The following is a 21934-nucleotide window of genomic DNA, read 5'->3' as shown; positions in this document are numbered from 1 at the left end:
AGAAGCAAATGGAATCTCCTCTAGGCACTCTGGATTAAATGAAACAGCAATGTTTTCCATGGGGAATTTTTTTAACTTCAAACCTGAAAGCTTTATTACTATAAAAGAAATGTAATTAACACTGTGTATTTATAATCACATAGCACCTGAGGACTTCAGATAGCCAGAAATGTGTTGTTACGCCTCTTCTACATACAACTAATGCTCGATTTGGGGGAACCAAAGACTGACATAACTGGCCAAGGAAGAATCCACTTTAGTTCATGTTGCCAAACCTGGGAGAATAGAAGGAAGCAGTGTTTAATGGACTGTCACCACTATTGCCAGATCTGAAAATAGCAGATCACTTCAGTCCTTGCATTCAACTACAACTGAGCTGGTAGAGCAAGGAAATAAAACCCCCTAAAAAAGTAACTAGATTTTTTTTTTTTCTTATCAGAAATGAGGCAAAGGGGAGAGAGATTTTAAACTGCAGATGCTTAAGCAGCATTTTTTTGACAAGGGGCCAATTGCAGCATTATAAGGCTGCGTAAAGAGATTTGCACAATGATAAAAAGGGTTATAAGTGGGTAGATTTAGGAAACAGCTCAGTTCTAATTGCAGAATGCCTACTCTACGTTATTCTTGACATTACTAAAACTAAGAAATGTTTTTTTTCTAAAAAAGCCCCACATTTTCTTCAATAAAGACATAAAAACACTGTTCTAGATAATTTTTTGAGTGCTCTTGATCCTGTCAAAAGCCTTCTCACATTTATCATGTGTAATTTCATCAGGATCTTTGACAGAATATTTTGTTGAGAAACACTTATACCTCTGACCTTGATGCAATACTAGTTTTTCTGTTTGTTAACTTTTCTTCTCTTTGTGACAGATTTTTAAATCTGGGGCAAAAATTTTTGATTAAATCAGTGATCTTTTCTTGCTGAGTTCTAAGCCTTGATTGACAGGTGAGTCACTTTGTGAAAACCACTTACATGAATCCTGGTTACCTTTATTGCAACCATCTGTTTTGACTCTGTACTAGGTGACCCAGCCTCATTCAGATCACAGAGATCACAACCCAACTGATTTCCTAATGTGTGTATATCAATTGAATTACTCTATTTAGCACATTGTGTCTGAGGTACCCTTAATGCCACACAACTAATTTTGGCTTGTCTAATTGTCACTATCCAGAAAAAAGTTCATTTTAATTTATGGTAGGAGTAGTAAAGAAATCCAGGTGATCTGAAGGATTCCTTATCATCATCACATTGACCCAGTGATTCTTATGATGCCTGAAAACCCAAAGGTGGATCTGAAGTAGAAGTGGAGAGTGCATCCATCCCAAAGACAAAATATTGTCACCAACCTTAAATGGAGAGGGAAGAAAATAATAAGGATGGTATGGAGGGAGGGCTGAAGGAAGAAAACTTCCTAAGCACAACATTTTCTTGATAGGCAAATTGATTACCTGGAAAGGAGCAACTGCAGAATTTCCAGCAAGCTTGTGCAACTGTGTTGATGTTAACTTATGGTCAAAAACCTGCGATTGCAAGAAGTTGTGCCAGCGTGAATTAGTGTAATAATTTAGCTTGGATGCAGAAGTGCTTCAAAATATGGTGCCTGACTGATGCAAAAGATAAGTGCTACACTTTGGATTTCTGCACCTTATTTTTTAAGAATTCTAAAGTGTTGAATAATGACTAGAAGACATGTTGTCACAAATACTTGTACAAATTCAAAAGTGAATTTCAACTCCCCTAAGTGTTTTAAAAAAGGAGATTAGGAAATTGAAGGTTTTGTTTGGGATTGCTATTAAAACTCGATCTCTGTGGGTTTCAGCATATCACTCCACTGCTAAATAATTTGCTATTTTTGTGGTCTGATTGACAGACAATTTCAGAGTAAAGGATGCAGGATTGTGTTAAAATAAACCAAAACTCTAGATCTGACTACGTGGTATAGACATTTGTATTTGCTGTCTGTAGTTTAGAATGTTTATCTTTTCGTGAATGTGACTTAGTAGGAAATTAACTTTTCCTTTAGAGACCAATTTTTGCACAAGGTTTAAGCAAATAGGGCCTTTATTAATCGTCCCTTTCTCTGTAATATTCTGCTTTCAATTCAGTAAAATCCCTCTGTGCTTTCAGAATGCTGAAGATTAAGTAACTCGGGTCTTGAAAGTGAATTTTTTTTTCTGATATTAGTGGAAAAGTGTTGCATGTTTCCAGGCACGCTGATAATAAATATACCTCCATATTGATTTCTTTAGCATAGATATATGTGGTATGTTGGTGAATGGTCTTATTAATATTCATTAAATTCTAAATAGCTCTCTTTTTAATGTATCTATTTAGGAGATGAATAATTCATGCACGTATAGGAAGCTCAGTGCTGTCACTTACAGCATAGACCTTTGCTGATCTAAGGAGGTGTTTGAACTGAAGGACACTCTAAGATGTGCAAAGCAATTGAAACATTGCGCACTGCTCAGCTTCTTACCACCAAGGGCATTTTTTTATCTTGAAATTTCACTGACTCATCACTCTTCTTACAGCACACATTCTCAAATTCCTTTAGAGGAATCAGCAATATAATTTTAATATAAATTCATACTTTACAAAAGCTGAAACAGCTATGATATGTTCACCATATAAAAGGTGTTTGGGCTGTTTGGTAAGGCTTCTTACCCACATATATGTTGGTAATTGATGAGAACTCTGGTTTCGGAAAGAATATCATACATGCAAGCTTCTGCCACAGAGGGTTTGCATCATAGAAGACATTCATTTTAGTCCTGCCTTAGGCTTTGTACATCTCTTGCACTAGGTCCTCATTTCTCAGTGTTCCAGAAACCCAAGTCTCACGTTTAGTTGCCACGCCTAGAACACACAGCATATTTATTTGCTACTGGTATTTACATCTATACAATGTATTGTAAGACTTTTTTCATATTTGTGTATCAGGATGGACCAAAATTGTAGTTGGTTTCTGGCTGTGTATGTAATACAACTCATGCTCATGGAAGTGATTAGGATTAATTATATGTAGATTGTAGAATCATAAAATCATTCAGGTTGGAAATGATCTCTAATCATTAGGTCCAACCACTAACCCAGAACTGCCATGTTTTCCAGTAAACCATGTCCCTAAGCCCCATATCTACTCAAATTTTAAATAGTTCCAGGAATGCTTGCTCAAATGCATCCCTGAGCAGCCTGTTCCTACCTGGGAGAAGGCACCAACCCTCACCTCAATGCAGCATTATCTCAAGCAGTTATAGAGAGTGATAAGATCCCACCTGAGCTTCCTTTTTGCTAGGCTAAACAATCCCAACTCCCTCATCTGCTTCTCACAGGACTTTTGCTCCAGACCCTTCACCAGCTTTGTTGCCCTTCTCTGGACCTGCTCTACCACCTCAACATCTTTCTAGTAGTGAGGGGCCAAAAATTGGGCAGAGAATTCGAGGTGCTCGCCTCAAATTCCAGCCTCACCAGTGCTGAGTACAGGGGGATAATCTCTGCCCTGGTCCTACTGGCCACACTATTCCTGATACAAATCAGGATGCCATTGGCCTGCTTGGCCACCTGGGCACAAGTTGGATGACTTTTAGCCACCTGTTGGCCAGTATCCCCAGGTTCATATATACTAGGCAGCTTTCCAGACACTCTTTCCTAGATCAACACTGTCTGGTGAGCCTGGTTGTATCCATTTGCCCTTCAAAATTGTTTCAATGAGCCGTGTTAACATTCCCCCTTTGAGACAGTTGTACCCCGTCTGTCACCAGCAGGACTATTGTCATGCAAACCAACCTGTAATAAAAAGACCTTCAAATTATATGGAGTTATGATCAATAACACACTAGTTATGACTAATTATCTGTATAGAAAAGGTGATACAATCGGTTAATGCTTGTATGACAAAATTAAAATTATGTGATATATTAATATCTGAATTTATTTGGAATAAATTTTGCCTACTTCTTTGAGGTCTTCTTATACATTTTCTCTTTTCTTATTAAAAGCAACAGTCTCAATTAGGCTTCAAATGCCAAAGTGAAGAGTCCCTTTTAAAATATATAGAAAGCATAAATTTCCTACTTTTTTTCTGTACTTAGAGTCAGCAAGGGTACAGTATGAAAGGGCAATAAAAAGGTCGTATCAAGAATACCTAAGGCACATAACAGCCCTCTTACACAAGGTTATAGAGAGCTTAAAAAGCTCTGCAATGGTTTTTTTCTTCTCAGCAATGTCTCATTCACAGTACACTTTCCTGTATTTTTTGTCTTGATGTTCCTCCAGGACTTGTGTCCCTTTCTGATTAGCTTGCACACAAGACTTTATTTAAAATTAAATATTCCCCTACTTCCTCTTAGAAGACTTAAAAGAGAGATCACAGACAGAAATCAGTTATCCGGACTGCAATGAAAATATGTGAGATTGAAGGAAGAAAAGAATGCTTTGTGATCTGAACTGAGGAACACCTTTAATATGACTCAAATAAGACAACTTGACCTTTATTAAAAACTGTTGAAAATTTTTCAAAGTTGTTTGATATGGTGAAAAATCAGAATTCTACAAATATTGAGACTTAAAATGTAAAAAACACCAGGTATACAAAAACATATCTTTCCATTTTACACTGTGGAAAGAAAGTAGACATCAATGAATGTTTTTGATACCTGGTTGCTTCTCTTTTTTTTTTTTTTTTTTTTTTTAAGCAGTTACTTTTATGATAGCTCATGCAATGAAACAATGTTTAATTCATTCTTGCCATACAGAATATGAGAAAATGTCTATGCCATGTGGATTTATCTATGGTCAGTCTTAAACATGGCTTGCTCACACATACAATCTTAGTAGAAAAAGTTCTTCAATAGTTTTGCTTTTGAGTGTTCAGGGAAAATCTTCAGTTTTGACATTTATGCTTAAGCTGAAGAGAGCTGCCTTTCATGTTTAATGAGCAAGACTTCTATCTCGATTTCAAATGTTTGTAATCCAGATGTGCCTTGAGAGTAAATGAATTAAAAGAATAATGGTCATGTTTAAGTAAAATAAGAAGACCAAATTTATAATAGGATAAAACTCATTTCATGTACACAGAACAAGAAAAAGAATAGACTTCATTTCTTTATCTTTGAAAAGAAGGAGAGAAAGAATGGAAAGGAGCACTCCAGAATACCTTCAGCATTCTTGTACTTGTGGTTTCTACAAAAACGTTTATTAATCAGTCCTTTGCAGACATATCCCTTAATTTGTCTCAAAAGAGTCTCCTTCTATTGTGCTATAAAAAGAAAATCCTTCCCTGTGACATTAATGGTGGGCTCAGAATGCCTCCAGCAGTCCTTACACAGATTTCCAGCTATATGTAGATATGCTCTATGTTATGGCTCGGTGAATTTTTTCTCACAAAAAAAAATCCTGTTTATCCTGTTATTTATTTCATTTCTGTCAGCTTTTTAAGAGTGAGAACAGGTATGGAAATTCACATGGAACCTCCATCTAAAAGATCAGAAATTGAATTGAATATCATAAAGTTCATGTTCTCCTGGGCAGCTGAAGCGCAAGATGATGTCCAGGAGTAACCTTGTTTCCTACATGAAGATAGAACAAGAGAATTTTTTTTTTTCTGAAACCACAAGAAGTTTGATAAAAATAGTGTGACAGCTCTGTCATGTTGCACAAAGAAACCACATTGCAGAAGGCACTTACCCCTAAAAGAATTATATTAATTTTACTTTGGAATATCGGTAGAAACTATTGCAATAATAATGCAATGTCAAATTATCCTGGGGGAATTTCTATTGCAACTCAACTGAAAACTTTTGTCAGATCATTAGAGGCTTTCAAAGAGAAATCTGACCACTGTGCCTTATAACCCAGTGCTGCAGAAAGCAAACTAGCTAGGCAAAGTCAGAGGAGTACTACAGAGGGAAACATCTTCTGCTAGCCTCATCAATAGTGCCTAATTGGTCATATGAGATAGAACCAAAGTGTTTGTTTCACTATTGCTAATTGTCTCATTTCATGGACAGTCTGAGTTTTGCCCTCTTCCTGTTTTGATATTGCTGTATGTGTGCAATAGTTGGTTAAAATAGAAATACCTGGCTCTGCAGAGATTCTGGGGGAAAAAAACCACCAAAACCTGGGCAGTCAGTGTATTTCATTATTATTTTTTAGTTCTCAGTATATATTGTTCACTGGACACGGATCAGCACCAGATGCTGGTCTGTTGTGTAAAAGAGTGTGGTACTACATTATGGCTAATGCATGGTGGAGCTTAGTCCATAATAATTTATTGCCCTAGTTCAGCCTGGCTAGCTAGAAAGACTAAAGAAAAAAAGATTGCTTTGCAGTTTGCATTATGGTATGCATAGCTGGGAGGCAGACAGGTGACTTTGAAAGACCCCAAATGCTGTGAGTCTGGTTTAGCTCTGACCCAAGGTCTCCACTATTGCTGCTGAGGACAGAACTCTTACTGCACTATGAACATGAAACCTCTTGGTTTCTTGTCTTGAATTGCAAACTAAAACCAGGGAAAGAGCAAACAAGGGAGAGAGAGATATTCCTCCCTGACCTATTGCTAAAAAAGTGGTGCATCTCATGCTTTCAGCTCACAGAGAGATGCCACAAAATTCAACAACTTATTTGCTGCTTACATCTTGTAGAAGCAATTTGCATTCTGTCATGTTCTCTCACACATGGTGTTCAAAACAATTAAAAGAAAATTGCACCCATTTTCCTCAGTGTAGCAGGCTGAAAATTTCAAAGATGAGAAGCACTTCTCAGCATGACTAAACTGTGAAGTGTTTTTGAAAATAAGGTTTTTAATGATAATTGACATTAAAACCTTTATTTTCTAATACATTTCACAGTTTGTGCTTGTCGAGAAGTGCATGTTTTCTTTGAAACTTTCTCCTTGCTACACTGAGCAGAAGTGATACGTTCTCCTTAAAATGAAAACCATAGGTCCTTTTTTGTTGTTGTTTATGTATTGAAAAAAAATACTATCCAAGGCTTACAAGTAACTTTCTTAACTTTCCCCCCAATGTCTCATATTAATATTCATCTGGGTAGCTGTAAAACACAGAGAACAAGACTTATACAGACAGCAGTGCAACTCCTTTCAAGTACCTGAGAGAGGAATATGCTCACTACATAAATATAACTTAGGTAGCACGTATAAAAATGTCATTCTTTTCCCTTCCTTCAGCCAGCAGCCTTCCCTCTTGGCAGTTCTGTGATCAGCACTGTACACTGACAACAGAATAACTGAAAAATCAATGAAAATGAAGAAATCTTATGGTGCAAGTTTTGCAAATGAGACTACTGATTGGTTTGGGAGGAGGATTTGACACTCAAAAGTGTCAGCTTGCGCAGGTGAGCTGAGGTTCACGGGTAGGGGATTGCTTTAGCAACAGGGCTCATGACTAATGCCTTCTGTGCATAACAAAGCTTGATAGCACAAGGCAGAAATAAACTCCTATCATCAACAAAAATAATTTTGCAGCAAAAAAAAAATAAAGGAGAGGCAGAAAACTCTTTAGGCTTTTTAGCAAAATACTGAATGATCTCAGTGAATTAAGCAAATCGTTTTGGAATGAGAACACAGAAACAGTCATTCCTATTCCCCAAAGAGTTACTTTGAACAGGTGTTAATTTTTGAGAAGGAAAATCTAAAAGAAATTTACTGAGTAAAATACCTTTTGTTACATATGGATGTTGTGACAATCATTCAGTATCTTTTTCAAATATGGGATCCTGTCTATGCATACTCAACCAGCTTAGGACTCAGTATCTGTTATATCCATATGTTATAATGCTTTATTTTGTGCCTTAGCTTTTCTCAATTTTGTTCAACTTCTGCATTTGTCACTGTAACTATATGGTTAATAGTGTATGTTTACAGGCCAACAAGAAAATTCTGTAGGGGACACTAAATGCTACAGAGAGTTTACATTGTTTTGAAAGGACTGCTTTTTTATTTGCCTTTTTTAAAAACACTTTCTAATTGAAAAAGGTATTTCCTAGAATTTTCAAAAGAGTCTCAGTCTTGATTGGGTTATAGAAAGTGGCTTGAAGAGAGAAATATGTTTCTTTTAGAAGAGTATTAGCATTGTGTTACTCAAAGCATAACTTTTGGAACCAAACTAGGTAATCTTTATGGACAAAAGTCATTATATCAAGTTTCTGCACTTTCTTGTTGGCATACTCCAAAAATCCAAATGGATCTGCTCTTGATTTATTCCGCAAAACAAGAAAAGTAAAGTTGTGCCATATTTTTCTTAATATCGTTCATGTTCATGAAAAAAAATATGTCAGTTGGCATATACTTGCTCGAAGATGCTCTTACATAAAAGGATTCCATGTGTGTGCTGTTTTTTGTATTGCTGGAGGTTTTTACTGTTTTCTGTCTAAATCAGAAGCCAATTATGTTATGTACACAAATTTTTGCAGGTTATGATACTACTCAAAATTAGGAAATAATAAACTTAAACCATCCAGGCTCTAGCAACAGATAAATAAGATAAATAGATAAACAAATAATTTTTGAAACTCACAGTAGAATATAAATCTTTAGATGAATTATCCAAAGAAATTGGCTGGAGTACAATGAATGTTTTTTACTGGCCTATTATTTTTCTTCATGGTTACTAAATGCACACACACATGAATCAAAACACTTATAAACAAGAAGTTTTTCTCTCTACCTGTACACAGTGAACTCCCTTTACATCTCATTTTGTTCTCCCTCAGCATAAAATGATTGATTGATTGCTCACAGCTTGCACGACTCCCTGCTGCCCTAGATCCATCTCTGCTCTTCACACTCCATACAGTTCCTGCATCATTGACTTTCTGCCAGCCATTTTGCTGCCAGTGCATGAGCTGACATTTAATGATCTTTAGACGCAGTAATGTCACATTTATCACTATTTATCAGTTGTGACAGACCTAAATTCGAATGCAAACATGAAATGCAGACTGAATCCAGTCCAAACAGTGATATGTTTTTGAGTGACATCCATCAAGGCACATTGAGAAAGAAGTGAAAAATTACCTGTTTCCTACTATGTTTTAACTAGAAATAGCAGGGGTTTAGGTCTACTCTAAAATATTTCTCCTTGCAGTTTTCAGAGAAACCCCATTTGGTTTCTGAAATGTCATCTCTGTTTGGATATTTGAATGTTACTGAATTTCCAGTATTCCTAGATTTTACATTTTCAATTTAATTGAATCCAAAGCTTTACAGGAGAAATCCCAGAAGCACATTGATTCCTATGATCACTCTACCTTTATCTGCTGCAGAAGAAACTGCTTCTCCCTTCTGAATTTCAGCATTGCAATCCTGACTCAGCTACTTCTGTTGCAAATGCCAAAGAATAGACAGATTTGGTGTACATTTATCCTTCTTCCTCCCTAGCTGGCATCTAAAAGTTTCCAGATGTAGATGCTCTCCCAGAGAGCCTTGACATTTCTTTACATGTGGCACTGATCAGTGCCTTTTACTAACACACCTTTAGTAGTTGGGAACTATTTTCTAATCATTATTATGCTCCTCAAGGAATAGATGCAGAATTCAGGGCCACAGATGTGACTGCATGTATCTGTGTCCACTGTTCAGCAATTAGTGGAGAAATTAGATAATTAAGCTATGGTTTAAAAAAATATTTGCTTAGTGCAATTTCCTCTCTGTTTTCTTCTGCCCTGGAAAAGGTCAGCCATTGGAAATTTCTAAGGAAATTGTGAAAATAGGGGATTATCCATTACCTAATGTAAGAGTTACAGCCAGCAGTTCTGGTACATCTCAGCATATTTTCTGGCTTTGTGATATTATGCACCAGGACAACATCCTGTTGTGCCTAGTTCACTAACTGAAATCTGTCCTCAGCAAGACTTCTGTGGACTTGTCCCTAGTCTCTGATTGAGAAATGGCTCTAAGTGGCAGTGGAATGACTGTTTATTGGGTAGTCACGAGTTTTCAGAAATATTAATCACCATTGTGTGAGACTCAGAATGTATGTTTTCCAAATGTATTTTGTGGATTTTCTGCAGAACCCTAGGAGATTGCATTAGATCTCCAGCTCACTGGTATAACTAATGCATTGGCTGTTAGAAAGAGCATTAATAGTATATTTCAGCCAAATTTTTCCTCAGTTATCTGCCATTACCATTGCAGAAGCACTGGCTAAAATAGTTTTCATTATACTCTTTATGTAAAAGAAAACTACATTTAGATTTGGTTTTGTATAGGTATCAGAGCTGATGCATTCTGCACTTCAGGGAAATGGATGCTGCATGAAATCACTAATTCTATTTATAATATTTCAGCTGGAACATATCTAGAAGCTCTTCTTTTGCCAAAGGACAGGATGCTATCAATTAATAATAAGCTACCCTTTAATATATTTTAAAGGAACCGTTTAATAAAAACACATTTTTAAAATGCATAAAAATGAAAATTCTTACCTTAAGAGAAAAGAATGTTTAAAAATTCAATTTGGTAGAAAAATCTCCATAACTGTTTACCAAGGGTGCTTTGGTGAAGAGGGCTGGAAAGCTGAATACAGTGGTATTCAGCCAACACAGAAAATGTTATGTCCCCCAGCACCCCTATTGAGATGTTAGTAATTATCGTAACATTATATACAATGGAAATCTAAATTTGTTGTTTTATTATTGCTTACTACTATAAAGCATCTTTAATAAAATATTAATTAAACACATTCTGTGATAAGCTGACTCAGTAAAAACACTCTCTCAGTGAATGGAAATATGGAAAAAAACCTATGGAAATTGCTAATGTAATCCTATGGGCCAGGCATCAAACCAGGTATTTGGTGTAACAAATTCCTCCACACACACAATGCAAGAACATCCATGAGAAAATCTCAGTGTTGAACATGAGCTCGGGAATCCCTACAGACCCTGAATAGAACAGATATGAAAGCATAATTTTAAAGCATCTCTTCCTTGTGGAGGTTTGTTTCAAACATTTCCCCCTCACTGCATCAATATCTTGCCCCACTTGTCCCCTTACTTCCCTTTCCTATTGCCTAGACCCTACTCACAGCTCTTCAGCTTTCATTCTTTCATCTTCATACGTACCACAATATATATTTCACCTAGTTCTTTCCTTAATTCTTTGTGTTGAAAGCTCTCAAAGGGAGGAAGAACCACTTGTCCTGTGAAAATCTGCAGTTTTCCTCCCAGCTGTTACATAGTGAGGTGGAGATAAAAGGGCAGATATTTCCACAGGACAGTCTTACTAACTGTTGTCACTGGCTCTAATCATTATCAACCCCTTAAAGTCCAGTCTGGGTAGTAAACAGCCATCAGTTCTGGACTTCTGTATTGTTACTGGGTGTTAACCCTTGCTTTTCTGATATGCTGACAATTCCTATGAATTTATGCACTATACACCTGTGACTACTTTGCTACAAAAAAAGTTTGCTCTTGCATGGTTTGGAAAAAAGTGCGAGCAGTTGAAATTAATCAAGAAACAGCTGAGTTTGACACAAAGGGTCACCTTTAAAGGAATCATTGCCCTCTGAAAAAATGTATTTGAGTTGTCTGGAGAAAAGTTATGACTTGAACAACAAAATTATAATTGATTTCCCTTATTGTTTTAGGTTGGCCAGCACATCTGAAACAAAATTTTAGTTTTTTCAGACCTCAGAATTTTTACTTGAACATTTTTATATATCTTGAACAGCACTGGTTTTTCCCAGTTCTTTATTTGGAAATCCCAGTGCTCAAATGATGTTGACAACTGTAGAACAGTTTTCAAGACCAGAAACTCATATAACATTTAGAGAATCCAAACAGGGTTGGTATTTCTTGAGAACTGCCAGGTTTTTTACACATATTTTTTTTCTTTAGCAATTTGACCTTTACCTTATTAAAAACAAGAGAAGTATTCTTTTCATAAACCTGCTTCAGAATGACAAGCATTCTGAATGGCACAAGATGTTCTCTTGTGCTCTCAGAACAAACTCTCAGAACTAAGCAGACCTTGAAAGAAGCTTACTTTCTTCAAGCTAGAAATGACTCAGCTAGGTTAATGATTAATATGAGTATAGTATCCCTGTACCCCAGAACAGCTGATGTTGCCCCTACTGTCTGATTTTTCTTTACACATCAGGCAATAAATTGTTTTTCTTAGTCTCTTAATTAATTTTTTCAGTGCATATAACTATTGAATATTTGTTTTTGTTCATCATTAATAGCTCGGGTTTTTTTTCCTGGATTATTTTCAAGTCCTGATGCTTAGAACAACTTCAAAGGCATGCTTCTAATATTTTCATTCATTCCTGTAGCGATACTAGTGTGTTGTAAGATCAGAGAAAAAACAACTGTCCAAAGAATGTTACTGCAAAGCTCAGATTTAGCCATGCAGATCAAACTTACTGAAAGGTAACAGGGTCCCCAGTACTTTTGAAGAAAATACATCTGTAATGTAGAATCCATTTTAAAAGTATATATAGAGACTTTTATAAAAAGCAAGTGGAAATGAATTCTAGAAAGAATTTCTGTAACCACTGCTCTAACAGCCCGGATGGATTTTGGTTTTACCTACTTTCTAAGTTTATAAATTAGAACTGGAGTGAGACATGATGCTGACTGAGTTAAAGCTAACTAAAAATGACAGAACTCATGACATTTAATCATGACTTTTTTTCTCCTAATGACTAAATCAGTAAAAAATTGTTCTCCCAGATTGGAGAGCTTTTTACCCTCTGTGCTCTTTTAGTAAATTTCAGTATGATCCTTCAGGGAAAAAAAATGGTTTAAAATGATGGGTTTGAGATTGGTGATGAACCAGTGAGAAGTCTGCACTCTCTTCAAACTCCTGTATCTTCTCTCCCTGCTGTTCTCTGTTCTACCAGGTAAAATCCCTACACATAAATCCACAAATCAAATCAAAACAAAAACACAACACAACACAACACAAAGTTTAACAATCAAGCTTGAATATTTTTCTCCCCATACAATATGTGCTTATTATTATATCAGTGGATTTTAAAACATAGATGCCAACTAATGTCAAACTTATGTAGGCCCCTGGAGATTGGACTGATGGGCTGTGATTTAGAATGCTTTGGCTGCTATGAGTCTGTGCTTAGGTTCACAGTGATTTAATCTAGAGACCTCCATTCTTACTTTCCCCTTTCTCTCAGGGCATGACATCTTGTTATACAAAACCACTTCTGTTCTGGAAAGACAAATACATTGATCCACTGACCTAAAAACAGGAAGACATCTTCCATTACCCAGGAGTGTTCTAAAAAGTGATTATATATATTTTATGGTGATGTAGCATTCTGTCTGAGACATTTTGTCATTATTTAGTGAGATTTAAAACATGTTTCTGTTGGTTTTCCAGGGTCACCCAGTAAATTTTTTTCAAGCTGTATTAAATCTTGTTTATTTGAACTGAAGTGTGTATAGAATTGATACACATGGAAAATTTAAGTCTCATTATATTTTTCCTCACAAAAATGAGTAAAATATTTGCTTAATTATATTATTCAAGACATTTAAAAATAATTTATAACATGCTTTATAATTGAAGTGACTTGTGATAACCTTAAGAGATGACAGACAATTTCCAACTGCGAAGATACCAACCTCATCTTTCATTTTGAGTGCATTTGGAGGAATGCTTTTCCCCTCATTTTTTATCCCTTAGGCAATAACCCTTTACCATGCTTACATATGCCAGATGTCTAAAGCCTCTCTACTGGATGCAAACATTTTCTGAAGACAAAAATCAACAGCTCATTACCATACCATGAACTTTAGTTAAAAGTAAAGACTTAAAATCTGTACAAAGATTACTGTATCCTATTTCCTTCTGGAGAATGAGTGTGCATAAATTTCCTCTTTCTCTTTCATTTAAGACCTTACATTTCAATTTTGCACATGGAAGCACCTTTACATTGCTAAAATGAACCCTTAAATGTATACTGAGTCCATATTTTTAAATGTACTGGTGTTAAATGTAGCTATATATGTAACCTATCTACATAGATGCACAAATCATCTTTAATACTTGTTTCAGCTGGATAGTGTGATGAAGATGGAAAAGAATAAGTGTGATCATATAAACATCCTGATGTCTTTGGTCACTATATCACAAGAAAGGGCAAATCTTTATGTCTCCATTTGATGTCTCAAGTTATAACATGAGACACACCTTCAAAGTGGCTCAGGGAAATTTTTTGTGTTGGTTGCATTTGTTCATTTGATCATTTAAGCCTGTATATTCAGGGGCTCATTCAATTCAATAATTCTTGCAGCCAAGCTGAAATCCTGATTTGAAAAACTGTTTGGCCCTCAGCACCCACATTTTCTTCGAGCCAAATTCTGTCCTTGTGGTCTCATATTCAGAGTTTTCTTATCCAAACACCCACGTAAGTCATGTGGTAAAAAATATGGATTCAGACACCAAAATGGGCCATCCAGCATTGCCATATCAATGCCTACTTTAAAGACTATCTCTCATTGTTCAAGGTTCCCATTTTGACATTTTATCACATTTTATGTTTGACATCACTAAATAAAATATGATAGTAATGATCTAACATTAATAAGACAGTATCTGAACATCTGGTGAGGCCTTTTCCTGTAAAGTTTTGGTGACATGGCCCCACTAACCTTCATAGGCAGAAAGGTTTTTGATCCACTTCTGTTATGTTTTTCTTGACTTTTTTCCGAATTATATAAGAGCTAAGCTGTTTATTTAATAATAGTTCAAAGCTTGCTTTTTCATGTCAGTATCCCTCATGCAATTATTTTAAAATAGAAGATTGGCAATGCCTAGTTTGGGCACTGTTTGTAGATCATCACTTCTGTAATGCTTTGATGCTTTCTTGGAACCACAGTGCTGAAGATAAATGATTGAAGAGCTAGCTAAGAAAGAACAAAATAAAGTTACATGGCTCATGCTTGGCAAAATGCAAAAAATATCTTCAGGATGGCTACTACTAAAAGGGAAATGATATTAATTGGACAACTGGGGAAGAGCCTTGATGTTGAAGAATATGTCATGCCTGTTGGCTCATAGTTATATGGGTTATGTGAATGTTTATTTCTTGAAGCTGTGTTTCATGAGGTTTCAGTTTTCTCTCTCTGCTTGCACATCTCTATTCTTATATTACTTGTGCTAACTACTTCTGCAGTGGAAAACAGTGAATAATCTGGTTGAAAAGGGAGCAGATCTATACCTATATACCTATACAATGCCCACATCTATATCTATATAAAAAAAAAAAAGATTAAACAGGTTTTAAGTTGTTACAAAAAGATGAAAACATATTTAACTTATATCTTTGGATTTAGTTTGTTTCTTTTATACTGGTTCCTCATATATTAATTTGGTTCTGACCATGCAGGAGCATAGAACCATTTATCAGGTTTGAGTCCAAGCATGGGAGTCCTTGCTCTATGCTGACACTAGGGAGCATGCCTTGCAGGAGGAAAACCTTTTATTTTCAGGATCTGACTATAATTTGTACCCCTAGTTGAAGTACAGAACAGCTTCTCTCTTCTGCTTTGCTAAACACCAGGCAGGGGTAAGTGCAGGTAACAGATCCAGCAGGTCACCTCTGCAGGGGAAACTTGTGGGCTTCTCCTACAGGAGAAAGGTCTGTGATTTAACCATTTAGAAACTTGAAAAAAAACTGACAGCAGGAAAACTCCTGAAATACTTTTGTGAGTCTTCTACCAAACAAGACTTGATAGGTCTGAAGCTATGACCAGCTAGGAGGAAAAGGAATCATGAGATGAACTGCAGTGCAGAGGGAAGGTTTGCTTATCACCCCTGCTGCTGGCAGGAGGGTGTGAAAGGAAGAGAGGGTGAGAGAGATCATCAGGAATCTCCTGGCCATGTGGGAAGAAGGACTGGAGTTGCTGAGTCTATGACACCAGACAGAGGGAGGGCAGAGAGCTTGCTGACCTGTACAGCAAACTGTCTCAGTCACACAACTAAGACATGAAAACCACTCAGTGTCCACACATTTAAGAGAATAGAAAATGTAAGTGGTAAAGATAGTTTTCAACACACAAATTTGTCTCAGGACATTCCAGTTTTAGCTCCTGTTTGCTCCTTCTCTCAAAGTATGTGAGGAGGTATGAACCTTTTCCTTTTTTTAGTGGTTTTTTTTTGATGAGCAGTAAGAGTAATTTCTGCAACATTTCATAATGCTATCCCTTCTGTGGGGAGAAAAATAATTTGCATATTCAAACCTCTAAAATGTCATCTCCTCCTTACAGCACATCTAATCAATGTCACCTGCAGAACAGGATGCTCAAAGCTCCTGTAAGGGCCAAACTCTATTTGCCAGCTGGACAATCCAAGTAATGCCCTTTATGACAGTATTCACATGATTCAGGACACAGTAGCTTTGTTAATTATGAGACAACTTCAGTCAAGAAGGGTAGGCAGGTCACAGATTGCAGAGTGACAATGACAATTCATCTGGAACAAACAGTAATCTCTAAGGCGCTTTAGTTCCTGCCACTCTCAATGAAGTTCTTTAGTCAAAGAAGAATAAACCATAACCTATTCCTCTGAGTACAGGGCATTGTATTGCCTGTCCTTGTTAAATGCAGACAGTCACTTTTTTGTTCACATGGTTTTTGTGGAGAATAAAAGAGGATACTGGATTTGTTCAGACATCCTTGTCATTCACGACTTGCAGAAAACATTAATATAAGGAAGGGGGAAGAAGAATCTCTGTGAAGCCAAAAGCAAATCATGAAACAATGCAGAGAATGAAATGACAGAGGGAATAGGAAAGAGGAAGTAGTAAGAGTATAGGAGATAAATTATAGGATGAAAGAATATTATGAAGCAGAGGAGTTCAGGTGGCATGAGAATTGTGACGAGCAGCTCAAGAACACGTGAATGAATGATTAAGAGTAAAAATGAAGAAAAAATTATACTTGTCTGAATTCAGGATTTCTTTACTTCTGAAACATTTGGAGCAAAACATTCCATGAGAGTTTCTGTTCATTTATGAGACATCTTTTAATGCCAAATCCTTATGTAGCACAAAAGCAAAAGAGTTGGTCAAAGCACATGGAGAAGTGGAGCATATTTTTGGCAAAGATTTTTTATGACCATAAGGCTCTCAGCTAAATATCTTTACATGAATTAGTGATGCAATACTATTACACTGGCTTTGACTTTAATTAGTTATATTGCCATAAGCTCCAAGAAAGGTTTAAAATGCTTTTACAGAGAAGAGTCTCTGCTGCTATTTATATTCCAAAGTTTCTCTATGGCACTAGAAAGTCACCTTACAACAGGTTTTTGAAACTTATGCCTGTGAATAATGATACAACTAATGTCATTTTTTAAGTGTTTATGCATTTAATTTCCATTGTTTTATAATGATTGAAATATCTTTAAGAGTTACATGCCTATCTTACACCTGCTTCTGACAAATATCACATTTTCACCTTTAAACACTTTTATATCTTTAAAAATCTGTCTTTCAGCTCTATGATGCATTGCACTTTTTCTAAATGAAAAGTAGTAGGGGTTCCCTACCTATTGCAGGTATTGAGAGATTCCAAAGAACTTGAGAACATATATTATTAACAGATTTTTATTAAGCAGAGTGCTTAAAGGCTGTTATAGTCCTCTCTTAAAAATATGTATATAAACAATGATGAGATTGTTTATTTGTTTGTTTGAGAGCCAGATTAGCTACTATGTAGCCAGCTCTACTGCTTATGGAGTTAATGACATAACTTTCTTGAGACTTCAGTAGAAGGAGCACTGGGAGCACAAGCTGCTTCCTATTTAATTATCAGTTCCATGCTGAGACAATAGAAACTTTCTTCAGAGCAAACATGAGGCTCAGACATTTTCTCCTATTCTCCTCTGGTTTTCTTCAGTGGTACAATAGTATACTATCTATCCCTGCCACTCTCCCCTCTATTATTTCTTGGCTGGAATCCATTGAAGTCCTTAAGATATTCACTCTGCCTCTCATTGACATCTTGATGATAACCTTGTCAGTGAATATCGACAGGCTTGACCACCATATATTAATTAGTGGTCACTAAATTAATCAAGCTTTTTTACTGTTCAAAAAGCCTCCATTACAATGGGGAGAGCAAGACCACATTGCTTGCAATTGCTGGTGATGGTATTAACCCACTGTTTGCTATTTAAAGACAGTGATGCATTAAATTCCAGGCATTTATGCAGGCCGCAACACTTTATAGACATTGCATGCTTTGCTGAAGCAATAGAAGCAGTAATACAGAGCATTCATAATCCTTATGAATCCTCATGGAAATGCTTTAAAGAAAATAAAATACATTGTTTTGTCATGATATCCAAATTCAAGTATCCATTCCTGTGCTGACTTCTTAAATGAGAAAGTTAGTATATGTGTCTTGGCATTCGGTCTGGGAGATAAGGCACTCTGGTACTGCCATTAACACTTGCCTGGGATCTCATCTAGATAAGGAAGCAAGATCAGACCTCAGCAGCAGCAGCAGGAGATAACTGGATATAGTGGCTGAGTGTCAATCACTCTGAAATTCGGTGAAGGATATGAATACAGTTTAGCTAAATCAGCTCTGCTACGTTTGTTCAACCTTAATACCACTTCATGAAGTGGAGGTTTCAGGTAGTTTAGCAATGAGACAGTGTAACATTTCACAAGGGAATATTGACCTTGATGTTTCTGTGGAATTCCAGAACTAAAATGGTGTTCTGCTTACTTAGGATTTTACCTGTAGTTTGACTTCCCCAGGAATTACTCTTCACCTCCCTTATACTATCAAGTACATTTGACTGGTATACAAAATTCTGTTGTTTATGTGTAATAAATGTATATAATCAATATTCCTATGTATTATTGTATATGAATACTACAGGACACATGAAGAGCCTTTTCAGCTGAAATGTATTACATATAAATATAATCTCTCCTTCATCTTTACTTTTGCTGCCAACAGCTATGAATATGACAGTTAACCAAGAAAAGCAATTGTAATCTACCTAGCTTTATGTTTCCCCATCAAAACTCTTTAAATATTTGTCAAGTTACGGAAACGTGTCACATTTTTATTTTCTGTTGTTTGTACTGGGGAAACCAATTAGGCTAAAATATGAATATTTTCTCAAGATGAAAATAATGAGACAACAACAAATAGTACTCGCATATTAAAACATGGATACAGGGTATAAATAAATTTGAAACTGAGATAATAATTTCACATCCCCCAAGAGCCACTTAGCATCAGAAGGCTTTAAAAAAATGTTTATTTTCTGGTTCTCAGTGTAGATAAGTAAAATTAAAGCAATCTTGGACCAACATCAGAACTAAATTGTAATGTGTTTCATGTTTCCCCCTTTCTTTGCCCTCCTCCCTGGCAAAGTTTGGCAGTTCCATTATTATGGCAATCAAGTTGTCATGTTCTTACATCATATATTGTCACCAAGAAAACTAATTTTAGACTCTCAGCATGTTTGCAACTCCTTAGAAATAGTTCTTGCTGGTGGTGATGAATGGATTGTAGAAATACAGAGACATCCTACAGTCTAGGAACACTTGGATAATGTTCAGACTAGTTCCTTATGTTACCAGATATTACAGGTAGGAGAAAAAATAATATTTTTACCCTTGTTGTTTCCCTCTCCACTTAAATGTGATGACAGATCCTACTGCAGATCTTCTCTAGATGTTATAAGGCTTCAATAAGACTAAAAAACAGTTATAGGAAATTGGAAACAGGTTAACTATTTTGTGATTACCCCAGTTTGATATACAGTGCATTTGCTTCGGTAGATTTATGGAACACAAACAAATATAAGCATGACTTCAGTTTCTCACATGCAAATATTTTAGGGAGAAAGCTCAGGACATTTGTCTAAGATTTGTAAAATGCAGCAAACAGTTGTTGGAGCCAAATTTCTGCCCCCCCACTTCCCTCCCACCAAAAAAAAAACTTAAATATGGGTTTGAGGCATTAAAAATTGAAAAAGGTCATATCCAAATCTTTAATTAATGAAAAGTGTGAAAGGAACTCTAGCTTTGTATATTGTACACCTCATCACCTGGCACAACCTTTACTCACACATTTTAAGTTGTGTCTTTGTCTAAAAGGGAAGATATATCAAGGTATTCGACAAAACATGCTAATTTTCAATAAAGACCACAGAAATTATGTCCTTTTGTGTGCTGAAGTCAATGATTGATTATCTTTTTTGTTGTGAGACAAGCATTTTTTCTGTGCCAGAATTGTCTAATAAGTACATGAGGTGCAATACAACCATATCAATACAGGGTGCATCTTTCACACTATGAAAGCTTTCACCTTTCTTATACAAGAATGAAACTGGTATGTTTACCCAGAAGATCAGTAAAGCAGTACTGTCCATTCGTGATCTTGCTCCCAAATGCTGCTAATACACTTTCTGACACCCCATTGCCCTATTCCTCTGCACTGTCACATTGCACCACAATTGCACACCTGTATGAGAAGATACATTACACAAACATATATAGGCAAATTTTTCCCCCCAAAGAATTGCAAAGCTAGAAGTGAAAGTACTCTTTTTTGTCTTCTGCCTTAAGAAATCTCTCAGTAATAAAAATAACACTGTAAAAAGCATGAAAGGGTGTTATTTTCCTCAGTCTATGGAAAAAGTCTCTCAAGAGACTCTTTTTTACATACATTTATTTTTTGTTTATTCTAAGTTTTCTCTCAACATTATATTTTATTTCAAATTAAATGCCTTGTACCATACACTGGGAAAATTTAGCTGCAAAGAGGTGTTTCCATATTAAGTATTTTTGCTTTCAGTTAACTTTTAGATCCCACTTTATTTAAATAGCCATATAGGAAGACAAAATTGTTTTCATGTATCTGTGAGTAGGACCAGATGAAAGAAGAAGAGGAAGGCTTCATAGTATTTAGATCCAGTATCTAAAGTAAACCACTACTATAACTGAAAATAATTTATTATACAAATTCTCCTCATGGAAAAATCAGTTCCTGCTGTTCTTACCACTCAAAGAAAATTATTTCCTTGTCTTAAATGAGCTTTTTGAAAAATAGCAAAAGAAAGATTAAATTGTCTAAAGTTAGATTGTTAAAAGTTTTCTTTTCTTTGAAGAGGAAGCAGAAACTGAAATGATACCCATAAACAGTTTTGTCTAATATTAGGATTTGACATTTTATTGTTCTAAAACAGGAAAATGCCATGCTCTCCTAATGACAATTGGTGTTAACATTGAGTGATCAGAGGAGCAAGAAGTCATCTTTTCTTCCTATTTTTCTTCATGTTTTAAAACAGCTTTTTAAAGTCTACATATACATTCAGTAGGAGTCAAGAGAGTTCAGGTACAGGTACAAGAGGTCTGCCTACACAGAGCCATTTTCTGAACAAGAACATTAGATTGTAAGAAAAGTAAATACAGAATTCAATTCATTGTTCCTTTCTTGCTAATCACATCAAACGGAGAAAGACTCTGAAGGTTTTATTATCTAAGCTGGAGATTCTGCAAATACTTGACTTCAAAGAGCATCGTCATTCACAGAAGCAGCATCACAGTGGCAGTTACTAAGCACACCTATAAAGTTATTATTGCAAATCATTTGTAGGATCAAGACCAGCAGAAGGTGAGCAGGGAAAAAAGTGCTTCTAGAGTTTTTATTTCTACACTCCTCTGGTAAAAATTTTTATGAGCTGCAATATACCAGAGAGCAACCACTGGCTGTAACTATATATTTATTATGTGTAAAGGTGCTTGAACCTGATGGACATGGAGGTGCTTTTCAGTGTCCACAGCATCATTAACAGAAATGGGATGGTAGCCATACAAGCAAATGTATCCAAGGACTAAAGAAAACTATGCTGATGCTAAGGACTCCTTTGCATTCTCCCTCTGCTTTATTAGAAGATGATGGTGGTGGACC

The sequence above is a fragment of the Melozone crissalis genome, unplaced genomic scaffold (assembly GCF_028551555.1).
Source record: "Melozone crissalis strain CALT ecotype California unplaced genomic scaffold, PUWL_Pcris_2 ptg000042l_1, whole genome shotgun sequence".
Classification (NCBI taxonomy): Eukaryota; Metazoa; Chordata; class Aves; order Passeriformes; family Passerellidae; genus Melozone; species Melozone crissalis.
This window is presented reverse-complemented; position numbering follows the sequence as displayed.